Source organism: Aquarana catesbeiana, linkage group LG05 (assembly GCF_042186555.1).
Source record: "Aquarana catesbeiana isolate 2022-GZ linkage group LG05, ASM4218655v1, whole genome shotgun sequence".
Lineage (NCBI taxonomy): Eukaryota > Metazoa > Chordata > Amphibia > Anura > Ranidae > Aquarana > Aquarana catesbeiana.
The window spans coordinates 103,323,123-103,347,855 of NC_133328.1; positions in this window are offsets into that span (position 1 = coordinate 103,323,123).

Below are 24,733 nucleotides of genomic sequence, written 5' to 3' on the forward strand. Positions count from 1 at the left end.
TCTGATTTATACGACAGGGTAGCTTTAAGTTTTTTCTTGATCCAAACTGTAATTTGTTTGTATAATTATAATTCAACTACGCATCCCCTTAGGCCACAGTTTCAAACCTTACTAAATGAAAAACTATTAAATATAAAAATCAGCTCTAGTGTCCGGAGGGGCAATGCTTTATGCTGGAAAGAATGGATGAATGGTTTTTATTCAAAGATGTTTTCTATAATTGTTGTAATCATAGCCAAAGCGTTTAAGGTTTTTAATATCCCCTTCTAGGAGCTATAAAGGCATTATATTAAAATAATATCAGAAACACAAATTAGAGTAGAGCACTTATATTTTGTTGTACAAATGTTGCTTTCCACCATACATACTATACCTAAAGTCCCTTTGGGTTATGAGAGCTTGTGCATGTGAGCATCACTTGATGGTCTCTGGTTTGCACCTGGATTCTTCTTTCTTTCATAAACAGACAGTCACTGTCAGTTTCTAATGTCTTTACATTATAAATATTGCAAATATTTTGCGGTAAGGACGTAACAGGATGGAAGATGATTTGTTTTTATGCTTGCATAAATTTTGTTGCTCTGAGCTGGGTTCTATGTAGCCTTTTCGCATTTGTGACCTAAATGTATTGGTCCTTTAATTTTTTGATTAAATATTTTTTTACTCTTTATTACTGATAAGACTGACTGGATCAACAAGAATAATACAGAACAGGCAGACATCATTTTCTGCAATATGTGTGACTTTGCTACATAGGATAAAACATTATATTATTTTTATTACGACTGTCATCAGTTAGCTGCATGTTTTATAGTCACATAGTTAAGTACCTTATTCCCTTGAGGTGGGAATACCTGCAGACATTCTACAAATCTGTCAGCTCTGTAGTTACAGGAGATAAACTGACTTTATATACTGTATTGAAAGATATGATGAATTTACTGGAGGCTTTTCCTAAGAAGCCTGCACTGAAGAAAGTCTTCCAGGAATAGAAATTACAGCCGGACAGAACATAGGATAGTAAAGGCTCAGTGGTTTGCCAACACGTCTCATCTCCAGGAACAAAATCTGCAATCTAAAAAAACAATGAATGTCTCAAAATAAACAGCTATCCATATTCTCAGCTTTCATTTTTAGAGCATGCAAAACCAATAACAAAGTGGCATTACTATGCAAATGAAAGCTTCTCTATACAGAAGTGTCTCTTCCTTTTAAACAGTATGTTATAGAGGAAAGCTATGCAAACAACTGCAGCCAAAGGTCTTTTTTTGCAGTTTTGGATGGAGTGGGAAAGGGTTAAAACTTCTGCTTTTAAATGTTATGTCCTATTTAGTGAGATTTCCCAATACTTCCGGTTTTCTCTGACATTTCTCATTCAAACAGAAAGATGGGGGAAACTTCCCAAAAACCTGCTAAGCGCATAGCTCCCTGATTTCGAGGGAATGTCCCTCATTCAGAACAAAATCCCTCTGTCCCTCTTTCCTCCTCATTTGTCCCTCATTATTTTAGACCCAGTGATGCCATCACTGAGCCTCTGTGCTTCTTTATGCAAGGGCAGTACTTAGCTTCCTTGAGGCATCAAAGCATACTGCCTCAGTATTCTACTGAAGAGCCCTTTGCCCTGGTACAAGCAGAGGGCTTTCTCTTGGGATGGCCTGTGAAAAATCAGAAGGCCTATATGGGTGGGCATCAGTCCCATCAGTCCTCTTGAGATGGGAAGGCCTGGAAAAAAAAAATAGGGGTGAAAAAACTTTTTTTTTTCCATTTTTTTCAAAGACGTTTTTTTTTCAAAGATTGAAAAAAAAAAGTGTGGAATATGATATTTTACAATTACAAATAATATATCCATGACATGGTATTCAAAATCTATAACATGAAGATTTTAATGAAAGATTTCCAAAACATTATTGTAAATGCTCTCAGCTGAGGAAAAGGAAATCCTGGAATACAATTCAAGTAACGCTGTACTTCTCAATGCAGTTCTCAAACAAGATAAATATGCATTTCGGCCACTAGGGGGCACTGCAGGGGAAAGGCTCCAGTTTAGTTTACCTATAGTTGGGAAAGCTGTACCCTCAGAGATTTGTGTGATTGTTGGGATACAGTAGATGATACTTTCTGCCTCTCAGGCCTTAATTGACAAGTAAGAGGGTAAATTTGTCTGACAAATTTGTTTATCTTTTTGACCTTTAAATCAGGGGACAATTGATCAAGCTCTTGCAAGAGCAATATATGCTAGATCAGCATTGTCAATAACTAAAAATGCACATTCGCCAGAAGCTTTTTAATAATTATGAAGGAAAGGGGGGTGGTTACCTGTTCTCATGTATAGTTAACATTTTAATGTTAATTTAATGCATTTTAACAAAATGTTTTAAAAAGCAAGTTTAATGTATTTATTGAATAAGCTGCACTTTTATTTTGAGCACAATAGTTTTATTTACACTGCATTTCACATTCCCAGTGTAACAAAATGACTTTCAATTTGCAAAACTACTCCACAAGATTTTCTTTTCCAATCTTCCTGAAAATTTCAATATTTTCCAGAAAAATACAGGGAAAAAAACGTTTCTTTCTCATGGCTTCAAAATTTCAGGAAATGTTATATCTCTAGTCAGGACATTCCTAGGTAGACTGTATTTGCATGCAGATGGCCCTAGGTAAGGTCCACACATAATGCGGGAGGCTCCATGATTGACTGAACTGAAATCCAACGACTGAAAGGAATGAACTAGGGACAGTACAGCTGTGTAGGAAAGAGCTAGATGATGATATAACTTCTCCACCCAGGAAATTAGGCAGGCTCTATCTGACTTTCTGCAGCTTCTAATGCACACTGTGAGAAGTTTGCAGTGCATAGTGAAATCATAGTCAGCAGCTTGGGTACCAGAGAAGGACAACTGTGCAAGAATGAAAGTTAAAGCTTTTAAAGTGGCACCTTCATCATAAACAGTGCAATGCACCAAATGCAATGTAACATTAAGCTACTTACAGACATCCACATGGCTGCAGAAGTACAACAGATGGTATTTCAAGAATTAAATTACTCCTTTGTGCTTGTGCACTGTTCTTCTCTCTCTCTCTCTGTATCACTGAAGCCTAAAACAGACATGAACTATGCATGCAGGTGATTACATGTAGATGCAAGCACAGGAGCAGGCAGCATTACCAGAAAGAGATCTGTGATTATTATGACATCAGCTTTAGTGTGCGGGATGCTGAGAGCAACACTGACTAAACAGACAATCAGGGTGCTCTGGGGAAAAAAAATAACAAGTAGGTCAGAGGTAGAATAATGTTTTTATATGTGGCTGGGGTTTTTTTCCATTTCAAGATGCAATTCAGCTTTAAAGAGGAACTGCAGTCTGCTCACATAATTCATAATAAAAACATCTTTGCTATTCTGAAGCTTCCCTCCAACCACTTTGCATATTATTTTATATGTACTGTGATTCTGTACTTGCCAAATATGCTGCAGAAATCCCTCCACTGAGTCTGGCTGCAACCATTTTAACTGTGGGCAGCTGAAGCTGCTGCCTGTTCGCTTCCTAGATTAACACAGACACACAGAGGCACATCTCCAGCTCTGCAGCCCTGCAGCTCTCATTGGCCCTCTAATGACTCATCACCCTCCATTCTTGGCAACTCTCATGAGAGTGAGAGAGAGAGCTGTGCATGATGTCCTAAGCATAGGCTTTTTACCAGATAAGAAACAGGAAGTGGGCTGTTTAAGGTATTTACTGGCAGAAAAAAAATGTTTTACTATCCAAAGTTAAAACAACAAGGGCAGAAGATTTAATAGATGGAGAGTTGAAAAAATGACTGAAGGTCCTCTTTAAGGATGGCCTGGAAAGCATGTGAAAAGAAGCCGGGAGCTCCATCTGCTGGCCTAGTATATTAATATAACACACATATTACACTACAGACACATTTATATAATATTATATACTATTTCTTATTACCTGACAAACAGAAAAATCATTTTAAAAGATGTGTTTTTTAGAGCATAACATAAATATAGAAAAATATAAATATAGTATATATTCTCTTTAACACATTAAAACACCTGTACATGACATTATATAAGTTAAGAAACTGATTGTGAAAGGTTCTTTTGAGTCACATTTCCTAGAAGGGAAATTGAAAGCAAGAAATGAAAATATATGTGTATATTATTAGGTAAGAGAAAGAAATGAGACTTATATCATTTTCAGTAATGGGAATAATTTTCAAAACACCTGCTAATGTACAGGAAAGGGAACTGGTAATGTGTCATGTATGTCAGCCTCATATAAAGCCCTTCACCATTAGCAAATAGTAAAGCTTTTCTTTTCTTTCCCATTCTTCTCATGGTGGCCATTTCTCTTTGCTGAAAATGTGGATCTACCTCCTGGAACATGTGACAGTGCACATCATCTACGGGGGGAGACACTGGTGATGTAGAGTTCCCAAGATGCATCTGTGAGGCCAGGGCTACATCACCACTGCCTTAAAGTGGTATTAAACCCCAAACCAAAAATATAATATATTTCAGTTTACCAATCATTAGAAGTGGCAGCTCTATTAGGTTTCTTTTTTAGGCCTTTTCCCTCTGTTTTCACCCGGTGATCTGCCCAGTAATAAACCTCCTGTATTAGAGTGCCCCCACTCTGGATGAAGGAGCACAGGGAGCACCTTTGGACAGCAGCAATGTCAGTCTGGGAGGAGGGAAGTGTTAGATGTTCTAGAAGATTTAAACACACTAATAAATTAAAGCTGAACTCCAGCTAATACTTTATAATGAGTTACAGTAAATTATTTTTTTCTTTTTGGGATAAAGGTTTTACATAAATAAATAAAAGCTGATCAGTAAGCACCTCTGTCAGTGTTAAATGGTTTGTCTCATCCCTGTAACTGCAAGAGAGCTTGTTCCATTGAAAAACAACAACTTACCTGCAGGAAGTCTAAAAAAAGGAAATGAATACAGCCATCAAATATAATTGTATAGCTACAATATAATAAATGTTTGCTTTTGGGTTTAATACTGCTTTAGGAGAACAGGAAGTGAAAAACAGAAATCATAAATAAAAGAAAAAATGTTTATTTAAAGTGGATGTAAACCCAATGTCATCCTTTCTAAACTACTGCCATAGAGGTTATCTATAAGGATATACATGCCTCCTGCATGTATCTTTACCTGTCAAATGTCTCCCCTCTGTCTGTTATGAGACCCAAAAAACTGCAGATTCTGTGGGTGGGTCTGATGTCTGGAGCTCGGTGGGTGGAGTCATGATGTCAGTAGACTCCCCGCCCACCTCTACACTCCCCTGTGTATTTCTAACACTGAACTTCTGCTATGATCTCTAACATCCAGTGAAAAGACAGGAAAGTAACCACATGACTTCAGCATGCCAAATCATGCTGAGGTGCGGAACAGCCAATCCTTGCAGAGCTGCTGAAGAAAGTAGTGGGGGAGGGAATTAAAAAAATACTGCATGTGTCTTATGCCGCGTACACACGGTCGGACTTTTCGTCTACAAAAGTCCAACGGACGCTGACGGACTAAAGCTGGCTGGTAATCCGATCGTGTGTGGGCTTCTCCGGACTTTCAACGGACTTTTTTAGCCTCAAATCCGACGGACTTTAGATTTGAAACATGCTTCAAATCTTTACGTCGTAACTACGACGGACCCCGAAATCCGCTCGTCTGTGTGCTAGTCCGACGGACAAAAACCCACGCTAGGGCAGCTATTGGCTACTGGCTATGAACTTCCTTATTTTAGTCCGTTGTACGTCATCACGTACGAATCCGTCGGACTTTTGTGTGGTCGTGTGTAGGCAAGTCCGTTCGTTAGAAAGTCTGCCGCAAGTCCGCCGAAAGTCCGCCGGAAGTCTGTCGGACAGGCTGTCGGACTTTTGTAGCTGAAAAGTCCGACCGTGTGTACGCGGCATTAGGCTAGTGCACGAGATATGTAAATCACTTGTCACTCACAGCAAGGGGGAGGATTTGACAAAGTTTTTGTCAGTTTGTCAAGATTTTTCTCACTGAACAATAAAAGAGGATTGCTCAGAGATGGATTAACTCTGTGTGGCAAGACTGGGCTCAAATGATAAGAAATCTTATACTCTACAGTATGATATATATATAAAAAAAAAAATTTGGGTTTACATCCACTTTAACTAATGAAAGTAATTTGCTTTCATATCAGCATGCAGAGCTGCATGCTAATGTCATTTTTTTAGTGTATGTCTGCTTTAACTGATAAGGCAACACAATCTTCCCAGTTTAAAAGAGAAGCATAGCCAAAGCTTTTTTGGTCATACTGCTTTTCTGGATCACAGGAGTGCACTTACTTGTGCTCTCCTGTACCCCAGAATCAGCAAACAGCGTGCTAAAGCCTGGAGTGAACACTGGAGGGCAGAGCAGAGAGTGAGTGACTGACTGCTTTATGCTCAGTGAACACCGAGAACTGTGCGTTCAGCGGTCATGTGAGCCCTTAGTTCTCAGGCTTATTGCAGGCGAGGAAACAGCTGCAGCAGGGAAGTGACTTTGAATGTTTGTTTTTTTATGATGCCCACACTTCTCCTGTAATGGACATCTGATGTAATGTTAGTAATATCTTAGATCTCTGTGGCCCTGAAATCTTACAACAAATGCTAGTTTAAGGGAAACAAAAAGCTAACTTTAACTTTAGTTGGTTATGCATTAGTAGAATTGTGACCATGTGTGGACTGGAAAAGCAACTTTGGTAAAGATTTGCCTTTAAGTTGAAATAAAATAATTAAAGATAAAGTATTTTAACATGGCCATAATGCAAGGATCTGTTAGTTAGTAAAACAGTGCAATTTGCAGTAGTGTTCCACTATCCACAGTAAAAGGGTAAGAGTACCACAGTTCCTGAAGGGTCCAGCTCAAATGTCTCTCCAAGTCTGCAACCGACTAAGGTACTAGTGGAAGCTTTATGTATTTCTTCTTGATTAGAAAAGGATGTCCTACTCTTGGATATTTAAAGTGGTGTATGTCATTTGCAAATATGTAGGTGCTGATAATAAAAGAATATGTTTGAGGATTTGGTTTGTATATGTAGTGTCACTGATGTATGGATTCCCTGATTCCGGATGGCAATGCCCCCTTCCAGCAATGCCACGCCTTCTGATACACCATAGATATAGGGCAGGGTTTCTCAAACTTTTTTTCTTGCGGTGCACCAAAAAGATGTAAAAATTTTTGTGGCACATCTGAAAAGATTTGCAATGCAGCATCACCAGTGCCTATCAATGCAGCCTCACCAGTGTCCATAAATGCAGCCTCACCAGTGCCCATTAATGTAATGTGACCAGATTTTTTAAATGAAATTCGGGGACATACTTTTTTTTTTATTGGCAAAAAGTAAACTATTTTATCAACTCAGCAAGCCCATCAATGCAGCCTCACCAGTGCCCATCATTGCAGCCTCGACAGTGCCAATCAGCTCAGTCTCATCAGTGCCCGTCAGTGCAGCCTCAGCAGTAGCCATCAATGCAGTCTCATCAGTGCCCATCAGTGCAGCCTCACCAGTGCCCATCAATGCAGTCTCACCAGTGTCCATCAATGCAGCCTCACCAGTGACCATCAATGCAGCCTCACCAGTGCCCATCAATGCAGCCTCATCAGTGCCCATTATTTTCTTTTTCACAAAAGGGAAACCATGCATTTTAAAGCACATTTGAAAAGTGTATTATACTCACCAGTGCCCATCAGCGCAGCCTCACTGGTGCCCATCAGTGCAGCCTCACCGGTGCCCATCAATGCAGCCTTAGCTGTGCCCATCAATGCAGGCTCATCAATGCCCATCCATGAGCCTCACCAGTGCCCAACAATGCAGCCTCACCAGTGCTCATCAATGCAGCCTCATCAGTGCCAATCAGCTGAGCTTCATCAGTGCCCATCCGTGCAGCCTCACCAGTGTCCATCAATGCAGCCTCACAAGTGACCATCAATGCAGCCTCACAAGTGACCATCAATGCAGCCTGATCAGTGCCCATCCATGTCCATCACCAGTGCCCATCAATGCAGCCTCGCCATTGTCCAATAATACAGCCTCACCAGTACCCATCAATGCAGCCTCATCAGTCTGTTCAGTGCCCATAAATGCAGCCTGTTCAGTGCCCACCAATGCAGCCTGTTCAGTGCCCATCAGCGCAGCCTCATCAGTGCCCATCAGTGCAGCCTCACCACTGCCCATCAATACAGCCTCATCAGTGCCCATCAGCTCAGCCTCATCAGTGCCCATCAGTGCAGCCTCACTAGTGCCCATCAATAGTGCCCATCAATGCAGCTTCACCAGTGCCCATCAATGCAGCATCATCAGTGCCCATCAATGCAGCCTGATCAGTGCCCATCAATGCAGCCTCACCAGTGTCCATCAATGCAGCTTCACCAGTGCCCATCAATGCAGCCTCATCAGTGCCCATCAGCGCAACCTCACCAGTGCCAATCAGCTCAGCTTCACCAGTGCCCATCAATGCAGCCTCACCAGTGCCCATCAGTGCAGCCTCACCAGTGCCCATCAGTGCAGCCTCACCAGTGCCCATCAATGCAGCCTCATCAGTGCCCATTATTTTCTTTTTCACAAAAGGGAAACCATGCATTTTAAAGCACATTTGAAAAGTGTATTATACTCACCAGTGCCCATCAGCGCAGCCTCACTGGTGCCCATCAGTGCAGCCTCACCGGTGCCCATCAATGCAGCCTTAGCTGTGCCCATCAATGCAGGCTCATCAATGCCCATCCATGAGCCTCACCAGTGCCCAACAATGCAGCCTCACCAGTGCTCATCAATGCAGCCTCATCAGTGCCAATCAGCTGAGCTTCATCAGTGCCCATCCATGCAGCCTCACCAGTGTCCATCAATGCAGCCTCACAAGTGACCATCAATGCAGCCTCACAAGTGACCATCAATGCAGCCTGATCAGTGCCCATCCATGTCCATCACCAGTGCCCATCAATGCAGCCTCGCCATTGTCCAATAATACAGCCTCACCAGTACCCATCAATGCAGCCTCATCAGTCTGTTCAGTGCCCATAAATGCAGCCTGTTCAGTGCCCACCAATGCAGCCTGTTCAGTGCCCATCAGCGCAGCCTCATCAGTGCCCATCAGTGCAGCCTCACCACTGCCCATCAATACAGCCTCATCAGTGCCCATCAGCTCAGCCTCATCAGTGCCCATCAGTGCAGCCTCACTAGTGCCCATCAATAGTGCCCATCAATGCCATCAATGCAGCTTCACCAGTGCCCATCAATGCAGCATCATCAGTGCCCATCAATGCAGCCTGATCAGTGCCCATCAATGCAGCCTCACCAGTGTCCATCAATGCAGCTTCACCAGTGCCCATCAATGCAGCCTCATCAGTGCCCATCAGCGCAACCTCACCAGTGCCCATCAATGCAGCCTCACCAGTGCCCATCAATGCAGCCTCATCAGTGCCCATCAGCTCAGTCTCATCAGTGCCCATCAGTGCAGCCTCACCAGTGTCCATCAATGCAGTCTCACATGTGTCCATCAATGCAGCCTCACCAGTATCCATCAAAGCAGCCTGATCAGTGCCCATCAATACAGCCTGATCAGTGCCCATCAATGCAGCCTCACCAGTGCCCATCAATGCAAAAAAAACTCACCATGCCTCCTATTAAATACTTTGGACTGTCTACTTTCCAAAAAGGGGCAATTAGATAGGCAGTCAGTACATCAGAACTGATTAATGTTAAAATATATACTGTATACCATATTTTCTAGACTATAACTGTCACACAGACTAAGTAATATACATTGATTTGAGTTATTTTTTGCCAAAGAAATGTAGCAGAATACATTTTGGACTAAAGGTATGAAGAAAGATTATTTAACCACTTGCCGACCAGCCGCCGCCGTTTCACTGCAGCAGGTTGGCTCGGCTGGGTAAATCGACGTTACCTTATGTCACTTCCCACTGTTGCCACTAGGGGAGCCCATGGCTCGCCGCCGGAGCCGATGCGAGTGCCCGGCAGGCGCGATGACCGCCGAGGACCCGCGATCGCTCGTGACAGAGCGAGAACTGGGATCTGTGTGTGTAAACACACAGATCCCTGTTCTTTCAGGGGAGAAGAGACAAAGTATGAACAGCGATCTATCATCTCCCCTAGTAAGTCCAATGCCCACTTCAGTTAGAACACGGTGAGGGAACACAGTTAACCCCTTGATCGCCCCCTAGTGTTAAACCCTTCCCTGCCAGTGACATTTTTACAGTAATCAGTGCATTTTTATAGCACTGATCGCTGTATAGTTGTCAATGGTTCCAAAAATGTGTCAAAGTGTCTGATGTGTCTGCCATAATGTCGCAGTCCCGATAAAAATCGCAGATCGCCACCATTACTAGTAAAAAAATAAATAATAATAAAAATGCCATAAATCTATCCCCATATTTTGAAGATGCTATAACATTTCTGCAAACCAATCAATATACGCTTATTGCGATTTTTCTTACCAAAAATATGTAGAAGAATACATATCGGCCTAAACTGAGGAAAAAATTATTTTATTTTTTTTTTAAATATGGGATATTTAAAGCAAAAAGTAAAAGGTATTGTGTTTTTTTTCAAAATGGTCATTCTTCTTTTGTTTATAGCGCAAAAAATAAAAACCGCAGAGGTGATCAAATACCACCAAAAGAAAGCATTATTTATGGGGAAAAAAAGGATGTACATGTTTTTTGGGTACAACGTCGCACGACCGCGCAATTGTCAGTTAAAGCGACGCAGTGATGTATCGCAAAAAACGGCCTGGTCGTTGAGCAGCCAAATCTTTTTTTTTCTAATTTTTTGGTATTTTTTCACTATATAAAAAAAAGTGTTGATGAAATACTACCAAAAGAAAGCTCTATCTGTCTAAAAAAAAATGATAAAAATTTCATTTGGATATAGTGTTGCATGAGTGAGTAATTGTCATTCAAACTGTGAGAGCGCTGAAAGCTTAAAATTGGCCTGGGCAGGAAGGTGAAAATGTCCGGTATTGAGGTGGTTAATACTTTAAGGATTCAGTTTCTAACGGGCAAAAAAAATGCTCTGACAAATTATTTTTCAGAATTTATGTATAAATGTTTGAACAAAATGTTACTGGTGTATGGCCAGCTTAATTAATAAAAGCAGACCACAGCACTGCAACCTACAAGCACTGTGTCAGGCCCCGAGCAACCCAGGCAGTGTAAGGCTAGGTTCACATTATTGCGGGAATGCTCAACCAAAGGCACCTGCAGCCAAAATGCACTGCTTTTTGGAGATACACAGGGGTGCCATTAATTCAGGGGTGCAACAGCACCATGCAGTTCCATGCTGCCATTTAAAAAAAAGGGGGGTCAGGGACTTTTTACATGAAGATAACGCATTCAAATGAATAGGCTGCTGTGTCTGCACAAACACGGAACTTAACAACCGTATCAGTGTGATTCCAGGCTAGGGTAGGACCTTTATGTTAAAAAGTGAAGATGATGTCCTGAGGATCTATATTTCAATTGGCTTAGATCAGATCAGTTGTTCAAGCACAAAAGAAAACAATTGAAATAGAAATATCTACATTTCTACAAACCATTTGAGACTACAAGGGAGACAATTGGGGGGAAATGGTTGATGGTAGATGTTTGGAAAGAGCGTACATTGTGTCACTGTACAGCTGCTTTGTATAATAACACACAACCTTGTTTATATTATTCTAGGGGTTTAAAGTCCCCCCTCTCTAGAGGTGACATAGCAGTGCTAAACGTAAATAACTCAGATCCATTTATTTAACCACTGAACAGGCTCCATCAGGCCAGCCACCCACTTCGCCTCTGTATAGAGTCTCTCTGCATGAGAAGTATCTGGTGTTCAAGTTGGAGGAGATTCCAACAGCATACTGTTCTCCTGTATACAGCCTCTGTTGATAAATGGGTGTTAGTCAAAACAAGCAGCATTCCACATGCAGTGCCCTGACAAGTATTATGCATTGGCAACAAAGTCACTATTTATCTAACTGACATAATGACATACAACAATACACAAATATACTGAGAATGGAATTCATATTTCATTATTTAGAGAAATATAATCTGTGCATAGCCTGGAGGATGGAAGAACATTCTTATTTCTGAATCCACATCCGAATCCATCTCCAGAAGTGATATATACTAAAAGTATTCATACCCCTTACAAGTTTTCACATTTTATCATGTTACAGCCAAAAACTTAAATGTATCTTATTGGGATTTTATGTGATAGACCAAAGCAAAGTGGCACATAATTGTGAAGTGGAAGGAAAATGGTAAACGGTTTTCAACATTTTTTTACAAATAAATATCTGAAAAGTGCAGGTGGCATTTGTATTCAGCCCCCTTTACTTTGATACCCCTAACTAAAATCTAGTGGAACCAATTCTTCAGAAGTCACCTAATTAGTAAATAGAGTGCACTTGGAAGAAGGTGCTCTGGTCAGATGAGACCAAAATTGAACTTTTTGGTCTAAAAGCAAAACGCTATGTGTGGCAGAAAACTAATACTGCACATCACCCTGAACACACCATCCCCACCGAGAAACATGGTGGTGGCAGCATCATGTTGTGGGGATGCTTTTCTTCAGCAGGGCTAGGGAAGCTGGTCAGAGTTGATGGGAGGATGGATGAAGCCAAATACAGGACAATCTTAGAAGAAAACCTGTTATGGGGCGTACACACGGGCGGACTTTCCGACCGGACTGGTCCGACAGAATTTCCGACGGACTTTTGACAGGCTTCCGCCGGACTTTTTTTATGGACTTGCCTACACACGACCAGACTACAGACGGACTTGCCTACACACGACCGGACTTTCCGGCAGACTATGTCCGTCGGTCTTCCCGACTGAGTTACGATGGACTTTCCGAATGAACGGACTTGCCCACACACGAGCACGTGACTCAGGTATGACGGAACTAGAAAAAAAAGTCAATCTCACCGCTTTTATCGGCGAGATTGACACCTTGCGAGCCCCGTCGCGGGGCATACCAGGCCCTTAGGTCTGGTATGGATTTTAAGGGGAACCCCTTACGCCGAAAAAACGGTGTGGGGTCCCCCCAAAATCCATACCAGACCCCTATCCAAGTACACAGCCTGGCCGGTCAGAAAATTGGGTGGGGACGAGCGAGTGCTCCCCCTTGAACCGTACCAGGCCGCATGCCCTCAACATGGGGGGTGGGTGCTTTGGGGGAGGGGGGCACCCTGCGGCCCCCCACCCCAAAGCACCTTATCCCTATGTTGATGAGGAGAAGGGCCTCCTCCCGACAACCCTGGCCTTTGGTTGTCGGGATCTGCGGGCAGGGGGCTTATCGGAATCCAGGAGCCCCCTTTAATAAGGGGGCACCCAGATCCCGGCCCCGCACCCTATGTGAATGAGTATGGGGAACATCGTACCCCTACCAATTCACCTGGGAAAAAAGTGTCAATAAAAATAAAAACACTACACAGGTTTTTAAAGTAATTTATTAGACAGCTCCGGGGGTCTTCTTCCGACTTCGGGGGTCTTCTTCCGACTTCGCCGCTCTCTCCGGCCTCTTCTCCCGGTGTCCAGTTCTTCTCCCGCTCTCCGGCCTCTCCTCCCGGTGTTCGACCTCTTCTCCCGGTGTCCGGTTCTTCTGCCAGCTCCTCCGCTATCTTCTGCCACTCTTTTGCTAGTGGTGGCCCGGACTTCTGCGTCGTCTTCTTCCCTCTTCTCTTCTTCCGATGTTGACATGACGCTCTCTCCCGCTGTAATGCTGTGTGAGCGCTCCGCAATGACTTATATAGGCGGTAACCCCGCCCCCTTATGACGTTACAGTCCCTGGGCATGCTGGGACTGAGACATCATAAGGGGGCGTGGTCAACATCACCCGGTTATTGACCGGCCGGGCTGTGTGCTCGGACAGGGGTCTGGTATGAATTTTGCGGGGACCCCGCGCCGTTTCTTCAGCGTAGGGGGTTCCTCTTAAAATCCATGCCAGACCTAAGGGACATCATTGCCTCGCGCTCGCCGTAATAGGAAAATTTGCTTTTCCTATTGCAGCGAGTGCGAGATGTAGTACCCTGCCCTTGCGTCGTGTATCTGGTCCGTCGGACCAGCATACAGACAAACGGGCTTTCTGTTAGGAACTGAGTCCGGCGGAGTTACGACATAAAGATTTGAAGCAGGTTTCATCTAGAGTCCGTCAGATTTCCGACCGGAACGGTCCGTCGGAAGTCCGATGCAGGCCATACACGGTCGGATTGTCCGCCAGATTCGGTCCGTCGGAATAGTCTGGTCGGAAAGTCCGCTCGTGTGTACACTGCATTAGAGTCTGCAAAAGATTTGAGACTGGGGCAGAGGTTCACCTTCCAGCAGGACAACGACCCTTAATATACCGCCAGGGCTACAATGGAATGGTTTAGAAAAAAAATATTCATGAGTTAAAATGGCCCAGTCAAAGTCCAGACCTAAATTGAGAATCTGTGGCAAGATTTGAAAAATGCTGTTCACAGACGCTTTCCATCCTATCTGACAGAGCTTGAGCTATTTTGCAAAGAAGAATGGGCAAAAATGTCACTCTCTAGATGTGCAAAGCTGGTAAAGACATCCCCAAAAAGACTTGCAGCTGTAATTGCAGCGAAGGGGGGTTCTACAAATTATTGACTTAGAGGGGCTGAATACAAATTGCCCCCCACACTTTTCACATATTTATTTGTAAAAAATGTTGAAATCATTTATCATTTTCCTTCCACTTCACAATTATGTGCCACTTTGTGTTGGTCTATCACATAAAATCCCAGTAAAATACATTTACGTCAGTGGTTGTAACATGAAAAAATGTGGAAAAATTCAAGGGGTATGAATAATTTTTCAAGGCACTATATATATATATATATATATATATATATATATATATATATATATATATATATATACACAGTATATAGTATATAGTAAGTGCCTCTCTCTATATATGTAAATTAGAATTCCCAACTTTCACTCTATTGAAAAGACTGACCCCCTTTTTTTTTTTTTTTAAAGCCAAATCCCTCTGTCCCTCTTTTTCCCAAAACCCCCAAGCGTGCCTCTTTTAGGTCTAAATCTGGCCAAACATTGCTGGAGAAATTTCCCTTTACTTACTTTCTTGGAGATACAACTATCTCCCCAAAGTGAGGGGAATTCCCATCTTTGACCATTGCCACCAGAATATTTGTCCCCAGTGGAAGATATGCCCTCTCCTCTTACTGTCATGAGAACTCTAAAATGTAACATTTCTACCTACTTTCTCTTTTGGTGACAATGGTCACCAGGACAAAAATAGGAGTTAAAAAAGTGTATATGTACACATTAACATTTAATTACCAAGTGTTTTATATCCACCTTCAAGTTGTTGCAGTGGTATTTCCAAAGTTAAATTTTAGATATATTGCTAAATTTAGAAAATGTGTTATGGGTCATTAGGTGCTGATATGTGACAACAAGAGGATTAAAAGTAGCCAACTTGTTTAAATTATAATAATAATCCTTTCTATAGTACCTTACTTAAGGACTCCTGGGGGTGTTCTATATCAGAAAAAGACTTGTGTTGGAGATACTTGTGCAGCAAAGGATTATGGACCCTTTGTCGACATCATTTGTGCTTTTTAATTTGTGAGACTACAACAAGCCCAACCAACTCCTCCTGTTTGATAGACAAAAGAGCCAAGTCAAGCACCTCACATCTACTCTTTCTGGGTCTTGTCCAGACCAATTTTCAGCTTTCAGTGCTCTCACACTTTGAATGACAATTACTCAGTCATGCAACACTGTACCCAAATGAGTTTTTTGTCCTTTTTTTTTTCATACAAATAGAGCTTTATTTTGGTGGTATATGATCACCTCTGGGTTTTTTAATTTTTGCGCTATAAATGAAAAAAGACCCAAAATTTAGAAAAAAAACACATTTTTCTTAATTTCTGTGATACAATTTTGCAAATTAGTAATTTTATTTTGCTCAGCAACAGCTGGGGAGCCAGTGTGTATGATGATGCCACAGTGTAGTGCACTGGGAAAAAGATTAGAGATTTTTTGGATACATTCTGGTGTCACTTTGACTTTGTATAGAAGTAACAGGTGCGTAAAAATTGGTCTTTGGGTGTCGTGGCGCCTTCCCACCATAACCCTATAGAGGTAATCTTGATGAAAGCAAGAATTGGCCTTGCTGTAAAAAATTGCAATGATATGCACCTGTCAAACAGGTGCAGAAAAATTGTTTTTTGGGTGTCGGTGGTGCCTTCCCACTGTAACCCTATAGAGGTACTCTTGATGAAAGTAAGAATTGGCCTTGCTGTAAAAAATTGCAATGATATGCACCTGTCAAACAGGTGCAGAAAAATTACTCTTTGGGCTTCGGGGGCGCCTTCCCATCGTAACCCTATAGAGGTGTTCTTGATGAAGGCAAAATCACCATGTGATGCACACGCTGCCGATCAGATGTGGAAGCTGACAGCCCTGGGTGGCGAGGACTAAAAAATTCTGAAATGCCTCACTTAGGCGGACACCTTCTCCAACGCTCCTCTCTTGACCAACAGAAGACTCAAAACAACATTTTCCACGACACTGTAACCTACTGGAGACAGGAAAAACGTTCAATAAAATCCTCTTTAACGTGTCCTCGAGAGATTTTATCTTCTGCACTCTCTGTGGGGACGGGATGAGTTCTGAGACCTTCCCCTTATAACGGTGGTCAAGGAGGGTTGCCAACCAGTAATCATCCTTCTCCTTTATGCCACGTATTATTGGGTCTTTTCACAGACTTTGAAGCATGAGGTTGCGCCTCAAATTTGCCGAGGCTTGAGAAGCAGACTCCTCAGGGTCACTCAGGATGACAGTATCTGAAACTTCCTCCTCCCATCCACGTACTACTCCCAAGGGTCCTGGGGTTGGAAAGCCATCGCTTACAGATTGATGCAAGTCTTCCTTTTCATTGAAGCCTATGAAAGTGCCAGAATCCTCCTCTTCATCCTCCTCCCCTCTCTCCTCCTGTGTGTTCTGTGACATAGGAATGATGGTGGCTGGATAAAGTGGGCCTTGAGAGGAAAGGAAGTCCTCCTCTTCCTCCTGCTGCTCTGCCTCCAGTGCCCTGTCCATAATGCCACGCAGAGTCTGCTCCAGCAGGAACACAACAGGGATTGTGTCACTGATTCATGCACTGTCACGGCTCACCATCCTTGTGGCCTTTCTCAAATGGTGACAATACAGGGAATGTATCCTTAATGAACAGCTATTGGCGTGGGAAAAAAGCAGAGGCGACCTGAGCCTGTCGTCGCACCGTATTCGCACAGGTACTCGTATATGGCGTTAAACTGGCAGTAACGCACACAGAACTATATGGTGTTAAACTGGCAGTAACGCACACAGAAGTAAATGGCGTTAAACTGGCAATAACGCACAAAACTATATGGCATTAAACTGGCAGTAACGCACACAGAACTATATGGTGTTAAACTGGCAGTAACGCACACAGAACTATATGGCGTTAAACTGGCAGTAACGCACACAGAACTATATGGCATTAAACTGGCAGTAACACACAAAACTATATGGCATTAAACTGTTAGTAACGCACACAGAACTATATGGCATTAAACTGGCAGTAATGCACACAGAACTATATGGCGTTAAACTGGCAGTAACGCACACAAAACTATATGGCGTTAAACTGGCAGTAACGCACACAGAACTATATGACGTTAAACTGGTAGTAATGCACACAAAAGTAAATGGAGTTAAACTGGCAGTAACACATACAGAACTATATGGTGTTAAGCTGGCAGTAACGCACACAGAAGTAAATGTTGTTAAACTGGCAGTAACGCACAAAACTATATGGCGTTAAACTGGCAGTAACGCACACAGAACTATATGGCATTAAACTGGCAGTAACGCGCACAGAACTATATGTCGTTAAACTGGCAGTAACACACATAAAACTATATGGCGTTAAACTGGCAGTAACGCACACAGAACTATATAGCGTTAAACTGGCAGTAACACATACAGAAGTAAATGGCGTTAAACTGGCAGTAACGCAATCAAATAGACGGTGTTCAACCGTCTATTTTAACTATATGGCAGTAACGCACACAGAACTATATGGCGTTAAACTGGCAGTAACGCATACAGAAGTAAATGGCGTCAAACTGGCAGTAACGCAATCAAATAGACGGTGTTCAACCGTCACTACACTGATGCTATCTTAACTGTCCCTACTCTAGCTATACACTAATGTAAAGATTACTGACATGGTCTCACTACACTACACTGAAACTATCTGAGCTGTCCCTACTCTAGCTGCACACTATGCAAAGCTGAATGATGGTCCCCCTCCTACACTCACACTAACCCTAGACTGACACTAAACTAATATTCTACACTGACAATTGAAGCAAAATAGCACAGTATAGCACACTAACTAATAGCACTGAACAGAGCCCTGTTCTATCTCTCTCCATGCCAAAATCACACTGAAAATGGCTGCCATTGAAAGAATACTTTTATACTGTGGGGCAGGAATGAGCCATGATTGGATAAAGTAATGATGACAGTGTCCAATCATGACTTTGACAGTGCTCTGTGCCCTGATTGGCTAAAGGTTTCACTGCTTCAGCCAATCAGGGCTTGCAATGCACTGTTTAGCGCCGCAATGCATTGTGGTCGGTTCGGGGGGCCGAACAAACGATTGAACAATTCATTTGTTCGTCAAACGTCCAAACAGTGAAAGTTCGGGCCGAACTTATGCTCGGGCCGAACTGTTCACCCATCCCTACTCCCTAACAGGGGCACAGATAGCAATAAAAACTGGAATCCCTCTCCACTCTTTCTAAAACTGAAACATTTTTGTCTTTAGTTACACTTTAAAGTGGAACTTTACCCATAACAGTATGGGAGATGAAGAGGGTGGCGGAGGAACCAGGCCAGCAGAGACAGTAATTAGACACTCCCAGAAGAGGAGAGAGCTATGATATGCAAGAAGAGAAAGGACTGTGCTAGAGATTTTACCTTCCTGAAGTATTCATGTTGTCTAGTAAGTTTAAAGGCACATTTCAAGTGAATAAAAAATTGTTTATGGAAAGCAAAAATGTTGCTAGTAACTATTTAAAATACTTGACTTTTCTGTGCTTTTACTTACAATTTTTTTAGTTGGTGACATGTTCTTTTTAATACATCCACCCAGCCTGCAACCAGCCTTCATCTTCATGTAAATTGCTATGAGGTAGTTAGTCACATTAAACTGGACTTGTTCTGTAATGTTGAAGACGTTTCATAGCTTGCCCAAGCCACGGCTCCAGTTCTAAGTGGCTTGGAGAAGCAACAAAGTGTGTTTAACATTATAGAACAAGTTGAATGTGACTATTGCTAGGTAAACCATGACCTGGATGCATGAGAACTTCCACAGATGAGTTGGTTGCCTGTTTACTTCACTCATAAACACAACGTGTCCCTACCACAACTCAGGATGTTCCACAGAGAAAGCTGTAAAATAAGCAGTCAGTTGTCGAGTTCTACAGCAGATGTGATTAAGAAAATCAAAGGTTAAAGCGAAATTCCACCCTATTTTACAACTTGTGTTTAAAGGAATGACCACCCCTCCACCACTCGTTTTTGGATAATGAATTTTTTTTCTTTCTTTTTACTTACCCTATGTGAAGTACTGAGTGTACTTCCATCCTAACTGGGCCACGGCCCAGGGCGTCATTTCCTCCTTCACCCTGCTGCCTTCTGGGACCTGTGTGTGTCCCAGAAGATGACAGGCCATTCAGAAAGCGTCATGTGACTCGCGCATGCGCAGTAGGAGACCGGCGGTGAAGCCCGAAGGCTCCACTGCCGGTTTCCCTTAGTTACATTGACGGCACCTGCACCCGAGACGAAGGACGGATCGGCCTCAGGGGGCCAACATCGCGGGCTCCCTAGACAGGTAAGTGTCCTTATTAAAAGTCAGCAGCTACAGTGTTTGTAGCTGCTGACTTTTAAAAAAAAATAATTTGTGGCTGGAACACCACTTTAAGACAAATCCACAGCTCTTAAAGCTCAATTTTTATATCAGTAATGCATTTAATCTACAGCTAAATCAATGTTTTTAAAGTGCAATAGTGGTTCTCCGAGCATCCATTTAGAATGAAGGAGTACAAATTTTAATGCCCCTCCTGCTTTCCTCCTGCCCAATAGCAAATCTCCCAACTTTTTGAGATTTGATAGAGGGAAACTTATTAGCAAAAGTGTGTGAGCATAAGACACACCCCCTGCCAAGTCCCTTTAAAGGACAATTATACAAAAAATATGATTAGTTAAACACACAAGTGCTTTTTTTTACCACTACTATTCCTTTATACTGGATTTTGAAATTTACAAATGCAGCAATTTAGAAATTGAATAAAATGTTTAGCACTAAGAAACACTTTTTGAAAGATAAAAAGTTCATTCTATATATACAACTATATAGATCAGACCAAATTGAGGGATAAATGAGGAGAAAAGTGGGACAGAGGGACTTTCTTCCAAATAAGGGACAGTCCCTCGAAATCAAGGACAGTTGGGAGCTATGCAGTTGTCCGCCTTGCCCCTGGTCATGGTGACACACACCTCAACATCCTTTCAATGCTTCCAAGCCACTTCAACCACTCAACTCACAATGCCACTTTTTCAAACTGCATTAATTCCCTGGTGACCATTTCCATTGTCACCCAAATTTACAGCACCTTTCTTCCATCCACCATTCTACCCTCTGCTGGATTACTGTCAGGAACCGATGTGACCAGTATGTGTGGACTGCCACAGAGAATACCAGGCACAAGTACAGTGTAAGATAATATAATTTATTTAAAAATAAGTGAACAACATAAATGTAAACGCACATCCAAAATACCAAACTGTGTAAAATAAACCAGAAAACCAAACAAACAGTGACACAAAATAAACAACTGCCCAAATCATATATATACAGCAAGCAGGGAATGGTTAGTGAAGTCGTAACAGAGCCTGGGTCATACACGGGAGATCAAGCAGAGGGATCTGGGAGCCAGACAGCACAGGGAGAGGGTAACATGAGACAGAAAGAGCAGGTGGAAAGGGATCAGGCTGCAGGGTCAGATCAGGGTCCAGGAATGGGAACATGGGTCCAGGAATGGGATCAAGGTACAGGAATGGGATCAGGGTCCAGGAATAGGATCAGGGTCCAGGAACTCAAGAACATAGGTCATAGGGCACCTGAAGACAAAACACCAAGGCAGGAATAAAGAGCATAGACAGGGTTTAAATACACTTCCTGCAACCAGCATCAGGTGATGACTAATTGCATTAGATGATGTGAGCTTTTGGCTGCTGAGAGACACCGGCTGGTAGATGCTGGAACTGCAGCCTATAGATCTAGGAGCCACAATGCCACCAGCGGGTGAGTCCTTTCCTGACAATTACAGTTAGCAAACATCCACTTCACCCCATTTGCTCACAGCACCTCAATGCAGAGTTACAGTGAATCCCACCCACATTGCACCTCAGCTTACAGCATCTCCCTCACACTCATTTCATCCCCAGTCACAGAAAATACCTCCCTGGCCACCTTCACCCCCTTCCCTACACATACAGAGCATCCCTCCCTGCCCTCCCATCCCTCTCACAGCACCTCCCTTCAACCCACCTCACCTCTACAGGTAAAGTTCCTTGTTCCGACTCACTTTGCCTGCTGGCTTACAGCACCTTACCCCAGAGTGCCTCCATCCTTCCTTCTTCACTCCCCAGCTGACAGTGCTACCGACCCAAAAAGTTCAACCCAGCTCGCAGCAATTCCTTCAATCGCACCTTCCACCCTGGCTCTGCTATGATCTCCCACTCCACAAACTTATATTCACAAGATACTGTATCTTTACTGTTCTCTACCTTGAAAGTGGAACTGGGAATATACTGAAAAAAAAAATACAATAATCTAGAGTAGCAAATCAGAATTCATCATTCAGGCTCCATTCACACCTTCCTTTTTTCATGAACTTGCAGAAACACGCTTTTCTATGTCTGTTCCCGGAAACGTGAAAAATGTGCCAAAACGTGCATTGCACTTGTGGTGCTATTATTTTTTAATGGCATCCCAAACACAGGCCGTGCATTATGCTAACCGTAGATATAACAAGACTGAACTCAGTATATTTCACATACATTTTTTTTTGTTCACCCTATATAAACATTTTTTTCCAGAAGTCATGCATCATCCTGAGATACTCTTCTTCCAAAGTTGAAAGTGGGCAGTCTTCAATAATATGAAGAACAGTGCCATGTTTAATGTCAGTGCTGCGCTCTGCCACATTGCACTGTGAGCCCAGGCTCATATGCTGATGCACCCCCAGGGGGAGTGTCCACGACAACCTAAGCTCACAGGAAATTGGTTGAATGAATATTGGCCATCATTCAACCTGGAAGGGGACTGGTTACCAGCAGCAGAGCAGTAAACTGACCATACACCAGTAAAACAGAATTTGCACATTTGTACGGAAATTCAGAAAAATGGTTTGTCAAAGCATTTGATGGTACCATTTTGGACTCTACAATTTTTGTATAAAAATCTTGAAAATTTTTGTTCCATTGCCATGACAATGATTTGAAACTTCCGTTCAACTTCAGCATGCACATGGGCATTACAATATGTACAATTTTTCTCCTTCAATTTTTCTCGTCATGATCATTGATTGGAACAGAGCTACCGAATTTGAACACAGCATATGCCAGTCGATTTAAAAAAGCGGGCAAAAGCTATTAGTATTGATCCAACCCACCCAGGTTACAGTGTGTTTGTCCCATTGCCATCAGGGAAAAGATATAAAATACTTAAAACGCACACTAATCGCTTAAAGCATAGTTTTTTTCCCTAGGGCCGTATTGTCCATAATCCCATCAGGTACATACAGTGTTTTAGGAATTTTATGTGGAATTCTAATATTCTTTTATGTATTTATTTTTAAATAACATTTTCTATTTTGATATATTTAAAGAGATATGTGGGCATGTGCTAGGAGTATGTATCAGTATGTATGTGTAGTTTTGTTGAGAAGTGTTTTATTGCTACTGTAAAGAGTACCTGGAAAAATTTTGTTGTATGTATACAATGACAATAAAGTCTATCTATCTATCTATTTATCTATCTATCTATCTATCTATCTATCTATCTATCTATCTATCTATCTATCTATCTATCTATCTATCTATCTATCTATCTATCTATCTATTGATTTGAGGCAAGTTAACTATTAAAAAATCAAATATTCCAAAAATCTATTTCAATTAAAGTTTTACTGGTGTATGACCAGTTCAGGTATACAGGGGACAGAGCTGTAAAAAAAGTTTATTAAAGCAGCAAGAGATTATTTTTTTTTTAACAAGACTGGGCAAACTATATTTAAAGCTTAACTCCTGGAATTTAATAAAATGCACCCTTGCAGTACCCCACCCCTCCCCCCCTGCACTCCAAGGGTTAAATGCTTGTTATGTCCAGGGGTTAAAGTACAGGCTGTAGTATTTACCCTACAAGCTTGCTGCAGCATAGCATGTACGTCACAGAACAGAATGACATACAGTATAGGGACATTAACCCTGTATTGTATGCTGAGGAGGCTGGAGTGCGACCAGAACCAATTGTAGCTTACAGAGCAGACTCCGGGGGCCAATCACAGCAATGGAGGGACCCTGCTGGAGCAAAGAGTAAGGTAAGGATTTACACCTTATTCATGCACCCTGGACATAACGAACAATTAACCCTTGCAGTGCCGATGATCATGCCTATGCATATTTAAAATTCATAGTTGGGCCAAAAAAATGAAGTTCTGCTTTAAATAATTGGGCTTGCTGGCCTTATTTATCAGCGAGAAGTGAGAAGTCTGAACACAATTCTGCGTGTGTTTAGTAAGCAGTCTATGTCGCCCTCTGCTGAACTACATGATGAAGTTGTTAATCAGAGTTTTACAAAGACTCAACTCAGTTTGATTCATCAAAGAGGAATTCAGTAAAATAATTCTAATACATAAAAAGTAAAATGCTAAACAGAAACTAAGAACAGGCATTTCTATATTTATCTACATAAATCATTAAAAAGAGTCCTTACTTGTGTAGCACTAACTCTTGGTGGAGCTGCTGGTTTAAAGCGGGCTGTTACCTTCACTCTGGATACCTCTGTTTCACCGGCACCGGGTCTAGGGTCCCGTTGAATTTACCTCTGGACGATGTAGGCACCAAACACTTGATTATATTTTCCAATGCTTTAATGAACAAATAATAAAGGAAGTAGCAGGAAAGAGGCAGAAGGAAAGTTGCAGGGAAGCTCAAATACCTTTCCTTGGTATTCTTTAGAACATTCTTTGGATTTAAACACTTGTAATTGAATGCACTCCCCTTGTGGAATTCAATCTTTGCCCGCCTGGATAGGCCGCTTTCACTTGCCTAGCAGCCAGTACGCAGCACAAACAAAAGTCTCTGCCACAGACTTGTTTGGAATAAAACCCGTACGATCCTCTGCCACAGGATGTATTGGTTTGCGATGAATGTTAGACACAGTACTTGAACCTTTAAGCAGTACTAAGCAGTAAGATTACTTCAGGATACATCCTGCAACCGAGTCACCAGGCCCCTCTCCAGACCAGCACTCTGCGTGATCCTTCCATGACGGGTCCTCCCCTGGGATCTCCTTGGTTGTCCAGCTTCTTCACTCAGGATAGACAGCTCAGGACCATTCCT